The 17,992-nt window shown below is 41.6% G+C and overlaps 1 pseudogene; it reads left to right on the top strand.

The window, feature by feature from the left end:
• Positions 1–8,626: 8,626 nt before the first annotated feature.
• LOC124707943 lies at positions 8,627–11,907 on the top strand (annotated as a pseudogene).
• Positions 11,908–17,992: the final 6,085 nt, after the last annotated feature.

The following is a 17,992-nucleotide window of genomic DNA, read 5'->3' as shown; positions in this document are numbered from 1 at the left end:
TTGACAGTGTGTGCATCATGTAGTATTTGGTGTAGGTTATGATTGTAATCTCTTCTAGATTATGAAGTTAACTATTACTATGATAGTATTGATGCGATCTATTCCCCCTTTCATAGCTATTGTTGACAGTGTGTATGCTATGTTAGTACTCGGTCTAAATTGCAACGGTCTATTATGCACTCTAGAGGTTACTTTAATATGAACTCCGGATGTTGTGGAGCTTGTTTACTCTGGCTTGAGGTGTGCTTTTATAGCCCTACACGATGAATGGTGTTTGTTATCCAACAAGAGAGTATTTGAAGTAGCACAAGTGAAGAGAAGTTATTTATTTATGTGATCATTGTTGAGAGTGTCCACTAGTGAAAGTATGATCCCTAGGCCTTGTTTCTAAGCATTGAAACACCGTTTCCAACAAGTTCTGCTACATGTTTGCTTGCTGCCATCTTTATTTTAGATTGCAACTACTACTTACAATCATCCATATTACTTGTATTTTACTATCTCTTCGCCGAACTAGTGCGCCTATACATCTGACAAGTGTATTAGATGTGTTGGGGACACAAGAGACTTCTTGTATCTTAATTGCAGGGTTGCTTGAGAGGGATATCTTTGACCTCTACCTCCCTGAGTTCGATAAACCTTGGGTGATTCACTTAAGGGAAACTTGCTTCGCTGTTCTACAAACCTCTGCTCTTGGAGGCCCAACACTGTCTACGGGAATAGAAGCGTGCGTAGACATCAAGCTATTTTCCGGCGCCGTTGTCGGGGAGGTAAGGTAAAAGGTATTCACATCCTCCGACTACTAAGCTATTTCCTAGCACTGTTGCCGGTGTGTGAGTGCTCGAAGCTATCTCCTTTAGATCCTGCAATTATATCTTTTTGTTTCTTGTTTTTATTTCACTAGTTAGGCTTAATGGAAAACAACAAAAAAATTAGAGATCTTTATGAAATTTATATTGAATTAGGACATGAGGTGTTTGAAGAGAAAATTAAAAAACCTATGGAACTTTATATGCATGCTAATGGCAATGTTATTAGTATGAATGCTTTGAACACCATTGTTGCTAATGCTATGGAAAATTCTAAGCTTGGGGAAGCTGGTTTTGATGAGCATGATATTTTTAGTCCCCCAAGCATGGAGGAGAAAAATTACTTTGATGATACTTTAACTCCTATATATGATGATTACAATGATGACTATCATATTTTCAGTCCACCTACTATTGAGGAGAAAATTAATTATGATTACAATATGCCTCCTATATATGATGATTATGGTGATGAGAATAATAATGATAGCCATTTTATTGAATTTGCTCCCACTACAATTAATAGTAATGACTATGCTTATGTGGAGAATGATACTTTTATGCATATGAACCATGATAAGAATGCTTTATATGATAGTTATATTGTTGAGTTTGTTCATGATGCTATTGGAAATTATTATGAGAGAGGAAAATATGGTTGTAGAAATTTTCATGGTACTAAAACACCTCTCTACATGCTGAAAATTTTGAAGTTACTCGTGTTTTATCTTCCTATGCTTGTCACTTTGTTCTTCATGAATTTATTTGTGTACAAGATTCCTTTTCATAGGAAGTGGGTTAGACTTAAAAGTGTTTCTTATTTGCTTTTGATGCTCTCTTTTGCTTCAACTCTTATTTCTTACGAGAGCATCATTAAAATTACTGAGCCCATCTTAATGGCTATAAAGAAAGCACTTCTTGGGAGATAACCCATGTTTTTATTTTGCTACTATTTTATTGTGTCTTGGAAGTTGTTACTACTGTAGCAACCTCTTCTTATCATGTTTATTGCATTGTTGTGCCAAGTAAAGTCTTTGATAGAAGGTTGATACTAGAATTGGATTTCTGCGCAGAAACAGATTTTTAGCTGTCACGAATTTGAACTGTTCTCTCTGTAGGAAAATCTAAACATCTTGAAAAATTCGTGAGTAATCCTCCGATATGTACGCAACTTTCATTCAATTTGAGCTTCTTCATCTGAGCATGTTAAGTGCCTCGAAAAAATTCGTCTTTACGGACTGTTCTGTTTGACAGATTCTGCCTTTTTTCACATTGCCTCTTTTACTGTGTTTGAGTGGGTTTCTTTGCTCCATTAAATTTCAGTAACCTTGGGTAATGTCCAGAAGTGTTGGGAATGATTGTGTCCTTGCTGAACATGTAAATTTTTGATTACGCACTAACCCTCTAATGAGATTGTTTTGAGTTTGGTGTGAAGGAAGTTTTCAAGGATCAAGAGAGGAGGATGATATAATATGATCAAGAAGAGTGAAAAGTCTAAGCTTGGGGATGCCCCGTGGTTCATCCCTGCATATTTCAAGAAGACTCAAGCATCTAAGCTTGGGGATGCCCAAGGCATCCCCTTCTTCATCAACAACTTATCAGGTCACCTCTAGTGAAACTATATTTTTATTCCGTCACATCCTATGTGCTTTACTTGGAGCGTCTGTGTGCTTTTATTTTCGTTTGGTTATCTTAGTTCTCTGAATAAATTGGATCCTATCTATCTTGTTTGGGAGAGAGACATGCTCCGCTTTTTCATTTGAATACTCCTATTCTTCACTTATATTTGTTGAGTATTCAGTTTTCGCACTGTGTAGCTTCTAGCTCTTGGTTTTCATGTATCTCTTGTTCAGAGCTATTAGTTATTTTATAGAAAGTACTCTCTTACTTCACTTATATTTGTTTTGAGAGTTTCTTGCTATTTGGTTGGCAACAGAAAATGCTTCATGTGGTAGTTGGTATATTGTCTTGAATAATTTGATACTTGGCAATTGTTTTGAGCTCTCAAGTAGATCATGTTTAAGCTCTTGCATCATGTAGTTTAAACCTATTAGTGGAGAACTACTGTAGAGCTTGTTGAAATTTGGTTTGCATGATTGTTCTCTCTAAAGTCTAGATATTTTCTGGTAAAGGTGTTTGAACTACAAGGAAGATAGTGTAGAGTCTTATAATGCTTGCAATATGTTCTTATGTAAGTTTTGCTGTACCGGTTCATACTTGTGTTTGCTTCAAACAACCTTGCTAGCCAAAGCCTTGTACTGAGAGGGAATGCTTCTCGTGCATCCAAAACCTTGAGCCAAAACTTATGCCATTTGTGTCCACCATAACTACCTACTATGTGGTATTTCTCTGCCATTCCAAGTAAATTGCTTGCGTGCTACCTTTAAAAATTTCATTCCTTGTCTTTGCAATATATAGCTCATGGGAAAGTAGCTTAAAAACTATTGTGGTAATGAATATGTCGCTTATGTATCTTATTTCTTATAAGTTGCTTGTTGAGCGGTAACCATGTTTCTGGGGACGCCATCAACTGTTACACCTTTGTTGAATATCATGTGAGTTGCTATGCATGTTCGTCTTGTCTGAAGTAAGGGAGATTTTCCATGAGTTGAATGGTTTGAGTATGCATATTGTTAGAGAAGAACTTTGGGCCGCCAACCAAAGCCATGTATCATGGTGGAAATTTCAGCTTGGACATTAATCCTCAAATCTCTTATGAGAATATTATCTGTTGTTGAATGCTTAAGCATTAAAGAGGAGTCCATTATCTGTTTTCTATGTTGTCCCGGTATGGATGTCCTCAAGTTGAGATTTATCAAAAACGAGAAATCAAATGCGATCTATCTCCTTGGACCTTTGTACAGGCGGCATAGAGGAACCCCTTTGTGACACTTGGTTGAAACATATGTAATGCAATGATAATCCATGGAAATCCAAGCTAATTAGGACAAGGTGCGAGCACTATTGGTATTCTATGCATGAGGCTTGCAACTTATAGGATGTCTTATGCATAACACATATGAATTATTACTACCGTTGACAAAATTGTTTCTATGTTTTTAAAATAAAAGCTCTAGCACAAAAATAGTAATCCATGCTTCCCTCTGCGAAGGGCCTTTCTTTTACTTTATGTTGAGTCAGTTTACCTACTTCTTTCCATCTTAGAAGCAAACCCTTGTGTCAACTGTGTGCATTGATTCCTACATACTTGCTTATTTGCACTCATCATATCACTTTGTGTTGACAATTATCCATGAGATATACATGTTGAAGTTGAAAGCAACTGCTGAAACTTATATCTTCCTTTGTATTACTTCAAAACCTTCTACTAAGAATTTATTGCTTTATGAGTTAACTCTTATGCAAGACTTATTGATACTTGTCTTGAAAGTACTATTCATGAAAAGTCTTTGCTATATGATTCAGTTGTTTAGTCATTATCTTTACAATTGCTTTGAATCACTTCATTTATCTCATATGCTTTACAATAGTATTGATCAAGATTATGATAGTAGCATGTCACTTCATAAATTATCCTTGTTATCGTTTACCTACTCGAGGGCAAGTAGAAACTAAGTTTGGGGATGCTTGATACGTCTCCAACGTATCTATAATTTCTGATGTTCCATGCTAGTTTTATGACAATACCTACATGTTTTGCTCACACTTTATAATGTTTTTATGCATTTTCCGGAACTAACCTATTAACAAGATGCCAAAGTGTCAGTTCCTGTTTTCTGCTGTTTTTGGTTCCAGAAAGGCTGTTCGGGCAACATTCTCGGAATTGGACGAAACAAAGGCCCATGATCTTATATTTCACGGAAGGTTCCAGAAGTCCGAAGGGGAGACGAGGAAGGGCAGCAGGGGACCCACACCATATGGCGGCGCGGGTGGCCCCCTGGCCGCGCCAGCCTATGGGGAGGGAGCCCCCTGGCCCCTCCAACTCCGCCTCTTCGCCTATAAAATCCTTCGCGACCTAAAAACCCGACACGAATTAACGAAACTCCAGAAAGACTCCAGCGACGCCGCCGCCATCGCGAAACTCCGTTTCGGGGGACAGAAGTCTCTGTTCCGGTACGCCGCCGGGCAGGGAATTGCCCCCGGAGTCATCTCCATCGACACCACCGCCATCTTCATCGCCATTGCTGTCTCCCATGATGAGGAGGGAGTAGTTCTCCCCCGAGGCTGAGGGCTCTACCGGTAGCTATGTGGTTCATCTCTCTCTCCCGTGTGATCTTTATGTGATCATGAGCTTTGTATCACTATTAATCTATGTGCTACTCTAGTGATGTTATTAAAGTATTCTATTCCTCCTCCATGATGTAATGTTGACAGTGTGTGCATCATGTAGTACTTGGTGTAGGTTATGATTGTAATCTCTTGTAGATTATGAAGTTAACTATTACTATGATAGTATTGATGCGATCTATTCCCCCTTTCATAGCTATTGTTGACAGTGTGTATGCTATGTTAGTACTCGGTCTAAATTGCAACGGTCTGTTATGCACTCTAGAGGTTACTTTAATATGAACTCCGGATGTTGTGGAGCTTGTTTACTCCGGCTTGAGGTGTGCTTTTATAGCCCTACACAATGAATGGTGTTTGTTATCCAACAAGAGAGTGTTTGAAGTAGCACAAGTGAAGAGAAGTTATTTATTTATGTGGTCATTGTTGAGAGTGTCCACTAGTGAAAGTATGATCCCTAGGCCTTGTTTCTAAGCATTGAAACACCGTTTCCAACAAATTCTGCTACATGTTTGCTTGCTGCCATCTTTATTTCAGATTGCAACTACTACTTACAATCATCCATATTACTTGTATTTTACTATCTCTTCGCCGAACTAGTGCGCCTATACATCTGACAAGTGTATTAGGTGTGTTGGGGACACAAGAGACTTCTTGTATCTTAATTGCAGAGTTGCTTGAGAGGGATATCTTTGACCTCTACCTCCCTGAGTTCGATAAACCTTGGGTGATTCACTTAAGGGAAACTTGCTGCTGTTCTACAAACCTCTGCTCTTGGAGGCCCAACACTGTCTACAGGAATAGAAGCGTCCGTAGACATCAAGCGGCAACAAAGCCATTGTAAGAACCATCAAGGCCATTCATGATGTAATCCTTCAGCTCATCATCATCAACTGTTTTACCTGCAGTGGCAAGCTCAGAGGCGTAGCCTTTCATCTTTGTGATATACTGTTGAGCCGTCATGTCGAGCTTCTTGGTGTTGGTGAGGGCACCGCAGAGGTTAGAGACCCGCGACTTGGACTGAGAGGAGAAGAGCTCGTGGATAGCACGCCGGACTTCAGCAACATGAACAATACCATAAACATGAGAGAGGATATCCTTAGACAGAGAATTCACAATGTAGCTCACAACTTGTTGATCCCGCATGATCCAGACATCATATGCAGGGTTTGGAACTTGGATTTTTTTTTCTTGTCAGCATCTTCTCCGTCAACGAACTCAGGAGGCGCCGGGTTAGATCCTTCAAGTAGGCGCATCACTCGAGCCCCACGGAGGGTGGGAAGAACCTGGGCTTGCCACTAGAGAAAATTCTCCCGGGTGAGCTTGGTGGCAGGTGGAGCTCCGAAGGAGGAAACCCTAGCTGATATCGAAGAAGAAGTCATTAAGATTAGAGCGTGCGCAGGGAGCGGCTAGAGGTTTTGGTTGTGGGGAGCGATCTAGGGTTTGTATCGAGCGTGAAGCGATCTACGGTTTGTAGACTGAAACTAGGAGGTCATGGTGATGTAAGGTTGTGGTCGTGTGTGTAGGTTTGTGGAGCACGATCGCCGGAATAGGGTTATGGAGATCGGCTTGCTAGGTTCTGGGTGTTTGGGCGGCGGCGACGAAGAGAAGCTCCGAGGCGGCGGCAGCTAGATGTCGGGTGGAAGAGAGGGGCCTGATACCATGTTGAAGTTTTAGGACAACGGTCTTACCTCTTTCGAGGCACCGGTTGCATGTTTATATAACAAGGAAGAGCCCCTTGTGTGGCTTGATACAGAGTTGGGTCCGTATATGTTGGTGTACTACACCATACGTATACGGTCCGGTATTACATCTCTAATATGCCGCAGGATACTACGGCTGGGATGCGACTCTCCTGTCTTCTCTGTAACCTACCTGAGTACGTAATATTTCTTCAAGCTCAAAAGACTAATAAATATGCTAAGTTTCTTTCCTAGTAGTTGATCTCTCTCTTGTTCTTGGATGATATAAAAATAACTTTGTTAGGACTATTGCGAAGTTGAGAATTCCAACATGACTAAACAATAATTTATCAGTATGATAGAAGGAACTGAAATGGTAAATTTTGGCCATCTTTATGCAGATGATGAAGTCCGGAATACTCGACTTGAAATGCAACTCTTGAGCTATAGGGCCTCTCACAACAAACCCCAGCCGGAGAGCAATGCAATTGCCACACCTTGCCACCATGTTAAGAACACAATAGACTTGAATGTCAGAAACTTCGCAAGGGGCTTTATATGGGCAAGCTCATCTTCTACGACAACATAAAATTGAACAAGACAGTACAATGCCCATGACTGACTGAAATTGAGAGCCACGGTCGTCTAAGAGTACCTGGTAAATAATATATTAACTCATAAGTAGCAAGCAGATGCATTTGAAATCATCAGATGCATGAACAAGTTCCCTGAAGCTACCACATGCCCCCCCAGAACTCGAAATGTTTCATCAGTAGCAAGCCAATGACATCATAGGAATCCCTGCCCTATTTAGGTACCTATTTATACTTGAGGCCTAGGCTGGACCTGGTACTGATACAATTATCTTGATGACTATACATTAAGCTTTACCAATATTAAAAATCTTAGTACTCATATTTAATGGTTGTGTGCATCTCTAGTTTGTGCAGAGGCCGGGAAGTAGGGCTAGAATTTAAACTCGAAACTCACGAGCTAAATGAGTAACTCGCGACTCGACTCGGCTTGACTCGAATTTGGTGTATAACGAGCTGAGCCGGGTTTCAAATTGTGTCGTTAAACAAGTTCAAGTTAAACGTGCTGAGTTCATCGAACTCGCGAGTAGCTCCTTCAGCTCGGTAAAAATGAGCAATAGGATGTATAATATGGCGAAACAAACTAATCCATCTCAAAATGGGCAAGTGGTGTCGTGTCAGCCCAAGCCCACTAAAATAGTCAAGTATATTTGTGGTTTCTCAACAATCACTAGTAGAAAACAGGGCTTTCGTCCAGCACCCCTCGAAGCTTTAGTCCCAGTTTTAAAACGAATCGGGACCAGTGGGTGGCATTGGTCCCGGTTCGTTTGACGCAGCGCGATGCCACCCTCTAGTCCCGGTTCGTTTGGGGCCTTTGGTCCCGTTTGTAATACAAACCAGGACTAAAGGGGTTGCGTCAGGGGGACGCAACCCCTTTAGTCCTGGTTTATATTACAAACCGGGACCAAAGGTCTATCCTTTAGTTCCGGTTTGCCTTACCAACCGGGACCAAATACCCATCTATCTATATATACCCTTGCTCTGCCCAAGTGTGAGCCACACTTAGCATTTTCCACTTCTTAGCACAAGAGAGGTGTATGTTGCTTTGCCCTCTTCATATGCATAAAAGGTGTTCGATGAAATGCCTAAAAGCTTTTGCCACTTGAGTTCACACAAAACAAGCCACACTTAAATCTTGGTCCTATATTTTTCCTTCTTCATCGAGGTTAATAACTTTATCCTTTCATCTGTTATTGATAAAATGCATGTGTATATATATACATCGTTTCACTAATCATGATGTTCTGTAATGGTTTTTGATAAGCTTAATTATATCATGCAGATGAATCGGCAATGGATGTACATTGACCGACGCTTTAACGAGTTCACTTCGGGCCTGAAATTTTTTATCGATGTGGCTGAGGCAAACAAACAGGGTGGTTTTATATATTTTCCATGTGTTAACTGTCAGAATATCATAAATTACTCTTCCTCAAGTACCATTCACACCCACCTGCTGCGGTCCGGTTTCATGCCCCACTACAATTGTTCGACCAACCACGGAGAAAGAGGGGTTATGATGGAAGACAATGAAGAAGAAGAAGATGATGATGACAACTACCCCATGTTCGCTGAATACGGTGATACTGCAAAGGGGGATTGTTTTCCATCAAAAGGCAATGAAGACAATGAAGCAGAAGATCAAGAGGCATCAGATGAGCCTGCTGATGATCTTGGTCGGGCCATTGCTGATGCAAGGAGAGAATATGAAACTGAAAAGGAAAGGTTGCACTTCGACCAGATGTTAGAGGATCACAACAAATTATTGTACCCAACTTGCGAAGATGGCCAGAAAAAGCTAGGTAGCACACTGGAATTGTTGCAATGGAAAGCAGAGAACGGTTTGACTGACTCGGGGTTTGAAAAGTTGCTGAAAATAACTAAGAAGCAGCTTCCAAGGGGTAACGAATTGCCCACCAGTACGTACGAAGCGAAGAAGGTTGTCTGCCCTCTAGGATTAGACGTGCAAAATATACATGCATGCATTAATGACTGCATCCTCTACCACGGCGAGTACGAGAATTTGGATGCATGCCCGGTGTGCACTGCATTGCGGTATAAGATCAGACGAGATGACCCGGGTGATGTTGAGGGCAAGCGCCCCAGGAAGAGGGTTCCTGCCAAGGTTATGTGGTATGCTCCTATAATACCACGGCTGAAACGTTTGTTCAGAAATAAAGAGCACGCCAGGTTGTTGCGACGGCACAAAGAAGACTGTAAGAAATACGAGATGTTGAGACACCCTGCTGATGGGTCCCAGTGGAGAAAAATCGATAGAGAGGTCCCGTACTTTGCAGAGGATGCAAGGAACTTAAGGTTTGGTCTAAGTACAGATGGCATGAATCCTTTTGGAGAGCAGAGCTGCAGTCATAGCACCTAGCCTGTGACTCTTTGTATCTATAACCTTCCTCCTTGGTTGTGCATGAAGCGTAAGTTCATTATGATGCCAGTACTCATCCAAGGCCCGAAGCAACCCGGTAACGACATTGATGTGTACCTGAAGCCATTAGTTGAAGAACTTCTATAGCTGTGGGCCATAACAGGTGTACCTGTGTCGGACGAGCACAAGCAGGAGAAATTTGACCTACGAGCGCTGCTTTTCGTAACCATCAATGATTGGCCTGCTCTTAGTAACATTTCAGGACAGTCAAACAAGGGATACAATGCATGCACGCACTGTTTAGATGAGACTGACAATGTATATTTGGATAAATCTAAGAAGGTCGTGTACCTGGGGCATCGTCAATTTATTACGCGTACCCATCCCGTAAGAAAGAAAGGCAAGAATTACAACGGTAAGGTAGATCACCGGAAGAAGCCTGCCCACCGTCGTGGTGCTGGTATGGTCAAGGATCTAGAAGTAATATTTGGAAAGGGTCCTGGCGGACAGTCTGTTCCGAATGACATTGCCGGACACGCGGCCATTTGGAAGAAGAAATCTATATTTTGGGAGCTACCCTATTAGAAAGTCCTAGAGGTCCGCTCTTCAATCGATGTGATGCACGTGACGAAGAATCTTTACGTGAACCTGCTAGGCTTCCTAGGCGTGTACTGGAAGACAAAAGATACACCAGAAGCACTGGAGGACCAGCAACATATGAAAGACCAAAAAAAAACTACATGAGACAGAAAAAGGACGTCATTACTCCAGCTATGCTCTTACAAAAGCAGAGAAGGAAATATTTTTTGAATGCCTGAGCAGTATCAAGGTCCCGTTTAGCTTCTCCTCCAATATAAAGGGAATAATAAATATGGCAGAGAAAAAATTCCAGAACCTGAAGTCTCATGAATGCCACGTGATAATGACGCAGTTGCTTCCGATTGCATTGAGGGGGCTTCTACCGGAAAATATTCGAGTGCCCATTGTGAAGCTATGTGCAATCCTCAATGCAATTTCTCTGAAGGTAATCAATCCAGAAAGTCTACAGAGGTTGCGAAATGATGTGGTCCAATGTCTTGTTAGTTTTGAGCTGGTGTTCCCACCATCCTTCTTCAATATTATGATGCATCTCCTCGTTCACCTAGTCGATGAGATTTCCATTCTCGGTCCTGTGTTTCTACACAATATGTTCCCCTTTGAGAGGTTCATGGGAGTCTTAAAGAAATATGTTCATAACCGTGCTAGGCCAGAAGGAAGCATCTCCAAGGGCTATGGAACAGAGGAGGTCATTGAGTTCTGTGTTGACTTTATTCCTGACCTTAAGCCGATTGGTGTTCCTGAATCGCGGCACGAGGGAAGACTGAGTGGAAAAGGCACGCTAGGAAAGAAAGCAATGATATGTAGGGACGGGCATTCTTTCACTCAAGCACACTACACAGTTCTACAAAGTTCCATCTTGGTGGCTCCGTATATCAATGTACACAAGAATTTTGTACGCTCCCAGAACCCAGGGCAGTCGGACGACTGGATTATACGTGAACACATGTCGACTTTTGGCGGTTGATTGCAAAAACATCTCATGAATGATACTACTGTTGGAGATCAGCTGTACTTGTTGGCCCAGACACCATCTTCGACTGTATTGGCTTTCCAAGGGTACGAGATAAATGGGAATACATTTTACACGGTCGCCCAAGATAAAAAGAGCACCAACCAAAACAGTGGTGTCCGCTTTGATGCAACAAACAACAAAGGCCAAAAGGACACATATTATGGTTACATAGAGGAGATATGGGAACTTGACTATGGGCCTTCTTTTAAGATCCCTTTGTTTAGGTGCAAATGGGTCAAGATAACAGGAGGCGGGGTTCAGGTAGACAAGTTGTATGTATGGAATGACAACAGTGGATCTCAACAATCTTGGGTATAGAGACGAACCATTCGTCCTAGCTAAGGATGTGGCCCAGGTTTTCTATGTGAAGGACATGTCTACCAAACCAAGAAAAAGGAAAAATAAGGAAACTAATACATCATACGATGAGCCAAAACACCACACAGTTCTTTCTGGAAAAAGAAACATCGTGGAAGTGGAGGACAAGACAGACATGTCAGAAGATTATAATAAGTTTGATGAAATTCCACCCTTCACAGTGAACATTGATCCAAGCATCAAGTTAAATGATGAAGATGCTCCATGGTTACGGCCGAAGAAGGTTCAATGATGAAGATGCTCCATGATCAAGTTAAATGAAGAAGGATCATGGCACAAATGAGTATCTCAACATGGCAATCAATTTCCCATTTAATTTTGTGTAATCATGTAACTGTATGTAAGATATTAACAGTGGAGATGGTTGGCTTTTTGTACCATATATATAGGGAGATTTCCCAACACTGTTAGAGGATATGGAGTCTTTCACGGGCTTGCAGGAAAAAAATTCCGAGGCGGAGTTTCCGAAGATGTCCTAGGGCGTGTGCACCAACGATATCTTCGAGAAGCTCCGCCACGGGAGATTTGCCAACCATTTCCCCAACACTGTTAGAGGAGATGGAGACTTTCACGGGCTTGCAGGAAAAAAATTCTGAGGCGGAGCTTCCGAAGATGTCCTAGGGCGTGTGCACCAACGACATCTTCGAGAAGCTCCGCCACGGGAGATTTTCCAACCCTTTCCCCAACACTGTTAGAGGAGATGTAGTCTTTTACGGGCTTGCAGGAAAACAATTCTGAGGCGGAGCTTCCGAAGATGGCCTAGGACGTGTGCACCAACGACATCTTCAAGAAGCTGTGCCACGGGAGATTTTCCAACCCTTTGCCTTTGGTCCCGGTTCGTGCCACCAACCGGGACCAAAGGGTCTCCACCTATAACCGTCCGATTCGTCTCCGCGTAGACCATTTGCGCGGAGAGAAGCAAAAACGACGCCGCCAGGCTGCCGAACTGCTGCTCTCGCCGACGCCGTCGCCGTGCGCCACCGCCTCCGTCGCCACCGTGCGCCATCGCCGCCGCCCCCTCCTGCCGCGCGTCGATCCGACGCCGCCGCGTCCGCCAACTCTCCCGCGCACGCCGTGCGCGTCCGCCGCCGCCGCCGCCCCCTCCTGCCGCGCGTCGACCAGACGCCGCCGCGCCACCTCGAGCCGCTCCACCAACTCTCCCGCGAGCCGTGCGTCTCCTCCGCCGCCGGCCACTTCCTCCGTCGCCGGCCTCCTCCATTTTTGGTAAGTTTTATTTTATTTTAGCACTATTATTTGTTAGTAATGTACGTAGTGTAGTAGTAATAGTAATATTTAGTAGTAGTGTAGTATTAATATTAGTTTAGATAGAAATATTTGTTAGTAAAAATAATGTTAGATAGAAATATTTGTTAGTAAAAAAGTAGTGAAATTTATATGTTAGAAATATTTGTTAGATAAAAATTTATGTCTTAGAAAATAGTGAAAAGTAGTAATATTTGTTAGTGATATATATTCATAAGTTATTCAAATTCAAATTCATATTCATTAGTAGTAAATATTAGTAGTATAAATATTTAGATAGAAATATTAGTTAAAAGAATTTGTTAGAAATATTTACTTACTAAATATTAGTAGTAGTATTAGTTAGAAATATTAGTTATAGAACTATATTAGTAGTATGTATATATAGTTAGTTTATTTAGCACAATATTATTTCGTATATAGTTAGTTTATTTAGCACAATATTATGTTTGTTTAATTATGTTAGTATATATATGATTTAGTTTTCATAGCTACGATGCCGCGCCCGTCGCGTCGTGGAGGGTCTGGGCACGTTCTGGACCAGATGCTGACGATGGGGGAAGTCCGGGACTGAGCTCCGCCGGGGTGGCACTGGGAGGTGTTATCTTCCGGGGCGTGCACCTTGGTGCGGAATCCGGGTCCCGTCGTCGACCCGGATCTTCTTTGGTGGCGGTCGCGTGGGCCACGATCAGTGCGGAGGGAGCCGGCCCCCGAGGAGGTGGTCGATCGCCGCATTAGAGAGGTGGACGAGCATGTTCGCCGTTACCTGCATGTGTTAGACTCCCGAGTTGTTACCATGCGAGAGGACCGATGAGCAAAACGACAAAATCGTAAAGGACCAGATGAAGGCGCATTTTGCACCGAAGAAGCCTCCGTTAAAGCTGTTTATAGCACCGAATACAGTGAAGCACTTTGTCGAGACGAGAACAAAGCAAGCTGAGTTGCCAGCTGATTATGACCGCTCTCTTGGACAGTCGTCTAGAGCGAGAAAAGCGAAAACAATTGCCCAGCTCGGACAACAGGAAAATCAATCGCTACCCCCCTTGGTCGTGCACTCCTATGATGATCCGGAGACGGCATGGATGATCGAACGGACGGCTTGAGAGCATGCAGCAGTGGTTAAGTACAAAGGTTACTTTCCCATGGCTGAAGTCAAATACACATACACATACGGGGAGCCTCTCGTCAGACCTGGCCATCTAGGAACTCTAGGGACTCAGATGCGAAAGTTGCATGAATGGTACATGCAAGCATGTAGGGACTCGGAGATCGTACTAATAGTGGAAATTAGAGATGAGCATTACTTCCGGGGAAAGGAGGAGCTAAACATTGATTTTGAAGAACTATTTCAGTTATTCAATCAAGACACCCTCGACAAAGCTCTCATTAGTTGCTACTGTCTGTAAGTGATTTATTTCTGTAATTAAGTCTCTAGCTTAGCTCGTTCATTGCAGTAACTATTATCCTCGCTATATTATGCAGAATGAAGATGCTCGAATGCAAAAGAGGCGGACTCTATGACATTGGGTTCATTGACCCAAGCACCGTTCATGAAGTTACGGTAAACCGGTTCCCCAAGGACACAGAGGATAACATGCTAAGGTTTTTACAGAAGCAACAACACAAAGAGGAAATATTCTTCCCTTACAACTTCGAATGAGTGTTATTGTCTTATACTTATTCGATTTCGCTTACTCATGTTAAGTCTTAACTAATCCTCTGAGTTATGCGTGCGCAGATTGCACTATATTCTCCTAATCATTCAGCTTCAGAAAGGAGTAGTACTTGTCATGGACTCGAAACGTAAAGAGCATGCGCAATGGGCGAACATGGCTGCCATGCTCCAGAGGTAATTTCAATCAATATCACCCTGTATCAACATCTTTTATCCTCGTTTCCTGATATCAAGTAATTAATAACTCATTCCCGGGCAGGGCTTGGAAACGGTTCATCAACACTGCTTCAGGTAAATGGAAACTGGAGCTTACATTTAAAGATCGCCCTGTAAGTAGTACTATAGCTATGTCCGCGAATCTCTTTGATATTTTGTTTCAATACCATGCTTGAATATTAGTTTGATCGAACTATTTTTTCGTAAAGTGTTTGAAGCAGGAACCCGGGAATAACTTATGTGGATACTACGTCTGCGAGTTCATTCGCGAGATGACCTGTCACCGGGACCCGGAGGAGGCTATGCATGCCACTAGAGTACGTGAACAATATTTCACAATCTTTTTCTATTACCATCAATTGTATTGAGTTCCATTCATATATATTGATCTCCTTTTTTTAAATTAGATTGAACGCTTGCGAGACTCTCTCCTAACGGTGGATCGTATCCGAGCAATTCAAGAGGAATTTGCAGGATTCTTACTTAGGAAGGTCATAGCTCCAACTGGAGAATACCATCGAGAGTTCATATTTGACATTAGGCATATGAGATAGATATGGTAAAGAGGCCCGACTTTATATTTGTAAACATGCATTACGTGTACATTATTTCATGACGATGTATATATATTCATGATGATGTTTGTGGTTTCTTGAATGATGTATGCATTGCAGAATTGAATGAATAACATAAAACCCTAATACTCTGCCACGGCAGAGAAACGCTGCTCCACCCTAAACCTCTGCCGCGGCGGAGAAATGGCCAGTTTCTCTGCCACGGCAGAGAAACGCTGCTCCACCCTAAACCTCTGCCGCGGCAGCTGCCGCGGCAGAGACCCTCCAATCCCGGTTCGTCCTACGAACCGGGACCAAAGGTCCTCCACCACGAGCTCCCTGGCCGCACCACGTGGAGGAACCTTCAGGCCCGGTGTATATTTGAACCGGGACTAAAGGGGAGGGCCTTTAGTCCCGAAGGTCCAGTCCCGGTTGGAAAACCAGGACTAAAGGCCCAAACGCACCGGGACTATAGGCATGTTTTCTACTAGTGAATCTTATTCTCATGATATATTGAAACCCACGAAAATAGGCAAGTATATTTGTGGTTTCTCGACAATCTTATTCTCCTGATATATTGATTGTTGTGGTTTATATTATTCGAGTACCATAATACTAATGATTGTTGTGCATCATTCATGCTCAAATTGCCTAAATATTCAGCAAAATACATTATAATTTTACATGTTCCATTTGACAGTTTTAAACGAGCTACTCGTGAGTTACTCGCAAGCTTTTCGAGTCGAGCCGAGTTTCAAATCTGGACTCGATTGTTAAACGAGCTGAGTCGAACTAACTCGTTTGTTGACCGAGCTTTAGCGAGTCGAGCCGAGCTGGCTCGGCTCGGCTCGAATTCCAGCCTCACCAGGAAGTGAAATTCTCCCCATTTATATAAGAGTCCGCTGAAAAACGCCACCTAAAAACGCATCTCAGCTCGTGTGCCCCTCGTGTGTGGCCCCGAGGGTGCCGCCAGGGGAGATCCTGTCGCGTTAGTTGACGCGTTTAGCGTTAAATAGGATGCCATACCCATTTCCATCACGCTAGTCTTTTTCACTTTGGTTCCTGCAAAGTCGCGGTCGAGCTGTTGGTCTCTCACAGAGTCGGTGTCGAGGTGTGTTTCTTGCTTTGGTTGTTCTTTTGCCTGTATTAGCCTTCAGTTTCTTATTTCTTTTCATTTTATATTCTTTTATCTTTCTTATTTACTTTCCTCTTCTTTATTTTCCATTTTTTCTTTTATTTTTATCATTCTTCTTCTTCCTTTTTTCATTTGTCTTTCTTTTTTGCATTGCTTTTACCGGGGTTAAAAAATCAAGATTAGAAAAAGTATGTTTTTATGGATAAAAATTGTTCATAAAGTTTTTAAAATTGCTCACGGGTTATAAAAATATGTTTAGTGATCAAATTATCTACACAAATTACATTCACCAATTCAAATAATATGCTATTTTAGAAAAATGTAAACAAGGTAATACAAAATACAAACAAACTTTTTGAATTGGTAAAAAATATACTTAGGTACATGGAAGTGTTATTTTAATCGCATGAACTCTTTTTGTATTCATACACTTGACTATTTTTTGAACCCCGCGAACATATTTGTAATGTTCATGTGGTTCCATATTAATACTTTGCAAATTAAAAAAATGTTCGCCGGGTTCAAAAAAAATCATGGATTTTAAAAAGATCATGTTCTGACCTAGTTTCATATTCTTAAAATGTTCAATGTTTAAAATGTTCAAGTTTAAAAAATGTTCATGTTGATAAATGTTCATGAGGTTCCAAATTAATACATTGCGGATTCAAAAAGTGTTCACAGGGTTCATAAATTTTCGTGTGTTTTTAAACGACCGTGTTTCTAAATCACTTTCATATTCTTAAAATGTTCAATGAATAAATATGTTCATGTTGAAAAAATACTCGAGGTTCAAAGAATTATTCATGGGTCAAAAAATACGCAAAATTATTTTCACGTGTTTCAAAAAATACTCATGAGTTTGAAGAAAATGTTCACGTATTCCAAAAATATTTCACGTGTCCAGAAAAATGTTCATGCTCTGTTTAAAAGAATAATGATAAAATAATAGTTTATTTAGGATGGTTCAGAAAATGTCATGTGTTTTAAAAATGAGTTTGCTCACGAGTTTGAAAATATTCATGCATATTTCTGAACAATACATGCATGTTTAAACAGTCTTCTAATACATATGGCACACGGGAAGGGGGAGTACTATTTCAGGATACCTTCAGGGTTATATATAAATGGTAGCGACCATTTTTTTCTTCTTTTTTGAGATTCCTTTCTTTTGCGAATTCTTTTTTTGACATTCCCAATGACTAGGACTTGCACTAGTTCCTTTATATATTCTACTATTTGTGGATACAACCAATGCTAGCGATATTTGTGACCGTGACAGAAATTCCAGAGCCAACCGATCGATAGTGGTTGTCTACTTATTCTCTTGCGAGCAATAGCAGTTGTCTCTCTTGTGCACTTTCTCCATGTCATTTAGACATGGCACTAAATACAGCTCAAAAAATATGTCGTCCATCTCTTCTATTATCATTATGGTACTTATACTTGCATT

The sequence above is a fragment of the Lolium rigidum genome, chromosome 4, assembly GCF_022539505.1.
Source record: "Lolium rigidum isolate FL_2022 chromosome 4, APGP_CSIRO_Lrig_0.1, whole genome shotgun sequence".
Classification (NCBI taxonomy): Eukaryota; Viridiplantae; Streptophyta; class Magnoliopsida; order Poales; family Poaceae; genus Lolium; species Lolium rigidum.
Note: the sequence above shows the minus strand (reverse complement) of the source record. Positions and strands in the feature narration are given on the sequence as shown.